This window comes from Chrysochloris asiatica, unplaced genomic scaffold (assembly GCF_000296735.1).
Source record: "Chrysochloris asiatica unplaced genomic scaffold, ChrAsi1.0 scaffold00261, whole genome shotgun sequence".
Lineage (NCBI taxonomy): Eukaryota > Metazoa > Chordata > Mammalia > Afrosoricida > Chrysochloridae > Chrysochloris > Chrysochloris asiatica.
Genome location: NW_006408779.1, coordinates 2,659,474 through 2,661,732, shown reverse-complemented (window position 1 = coordinate 2,661,732; position 2,259 = coordinate 2,659,474).

Here is a 2,259-nt window from a genome sequence, read left to right as displayed (position 1 = left end):
GTCCGGGCCGCGCGCCCCCGGGGCTCGTAGGGGGACGGCCGCGGGGAGAGGGGGCAGGCCCAGGCCGGACGGGCCGCGGGGGCAAAGGGGGAGGCCGCGCGACTGGGGACGGTCAGAGGGCTCAGGGGTCGGTGTCGGGTGGCTGGCCCGCAGCTCTCCGTCGGAGGCTGCGGGTGTGGGTAAGGGTCGGGGTGCGTGTCCGAGCCCGGTCCCGCTCCGTCTCTGTCTGGCAAACAAAAGAGCCGCGGCGCCTGGGCCTCGGAGCCTGTGAAGCCTGCGCAGCCGCACTGCTCGACTGAGCCGGCGGGGCGGAGCCTGGAGAACGTCGGAGATTGACGGCGGATGGAGACCTACTGGGAGTAGGGGCTTGATGGGAGTCTGAGACTAATGGGGGTGGGACCTAGGGAAAGTCGGAGATTGGCGGAGCCTGACAGAGGCGGGGCCTGGAGGACGTCCGAGGCTGACAGCGGACCGAAGCTTCACCGGGCACAGGGCCTAGGAATGGGACGGATCTTAGAGGAGGGGCCTTAGGGGCAGGGCTCAAGTGGGAGGGGCCCGAGGCGGACCCGCCCCGGCTGGCAGGTGGCCCTCCGAGACTGAATTGTTGTTGTTGTTGTGAAGTGCCATTGAATCGGTTCCGACCCACAGAGCCACACCAGTAATCCAGAGAGTGAATAGAATGTTTTTAAAAGAATGGCCATGTTAGGGTGGATGCCTTTTAACTTGGGCACCGCAATGCCAAATTCTCTGTCAAAAAGCTTTTACGAAAGCGCACCCACTCCATGAAATAACTGGTGTGGTGCTGTGGGTTAATGCGCTGAACTGCAAGGTTGGTTTGAACCGCAATGTCGGCGGTTCAGGGTCACCAGCTGCTCCTTGGAAACCCTATACAGGGTCGCTATGAGTCAGAAATGACTCGATGGCACTTAACAACAACAGCTGTGTAATAACAACACTCAGTCATTAGCCGCAGAGTTATATAGACATATTGTTGTGAAGTGCCATGGAGTCGGTTCCAACTCATAGCTACTCTGTATAGGGTTTCCAAGGAAAGACTGGTGGGTTTAAGCTACTGACCTTGCCTTTAGCAGTCCAGTGTTTATCCTACAGCACCACACCAGGACTCTATAGAGATACAGATATATATATAGTCTCTGAAGCCCAGTACAGGGTCGCTATGTGCTAGAACCGTCTCCAAGGTACTTAACACCAACAACACCTATCTCTCTGTCTGTCTGTCAGTCTACCTGTCCATTTATCTGCTGAAGTACAAAGTTCTCCAAGATTTATTAACTTACGTGAGAGAAAAATGCAGGACTACGTATTTTTAACAAAAGCAGGGGAGGGTGTATTTGGTATATATATATAATAATTTGTAACAGTGACAACTAACCCATTACTGAGCGTATGCACGCATACCTGGGAGATATTTCAGGTTCGGTTCCAGATGACAGTAAAGCAAATACCACAATAAAATGAGTCATGCATTTGGGGCACAATGGCGGTGTAGGCAGATACACTGAGCAGACCCTTTGCCACAAAGGCATGGCAGAACAAGAGAAATCGATACGGATGGTGGTCCTGGAATACTGAGCTTCCAAAGATAGGACAGAGAGGTGGACTAGTGCTTACTGGAAGAAGAATTTAAATACAAGCACTGAGAGAAAAGAAAAGCTGGCGGGCTATCAGCTGTTGTAGAACAGTGCAGCTTTGACAAGTGATTGGGAAACAGTGGCCTACACGCACAGGGCCGGCTGCAGGTGGGAGACAAGTGGGGTGCAGTCCTCTGGAGTTCTCTTGCCCACCAGGTAGCCAGGGCGTGGTCAGTCCTGCCATTGCCAACACAATGGCCAGTGGCACCTTCTCCTGAAAAGCCTCTCTCCCAGGGGTCCTTTAGGAGGCGCTTGAACCCTCCAAGAACTACAGTACACAAACAGCGAATTGAAAATTGTGTTCAGACTTCCTTCCGGTCTCTATCACATCCACCAGGAGACAGGCAGTGAGTGCCTTGAGAGCACACCAAAACACAATCATCAATTAAATATAAATATAACAACACCACAATATCTCAGCAAATATAGACAATTTCGGCCTACACGGAAAAAAAAGACAGAATGTCTCGAACAAGTGACCAAGGTCCAGAGTCAGAAAACATAATACCAGACATGGACTCAGAACTACTTGATAAGGAATATGAAAAAAACGCTACTTAGGGACCTTCAACGAGTTGAGAGAAAAATCAATGAAAGCAAGAAAAAA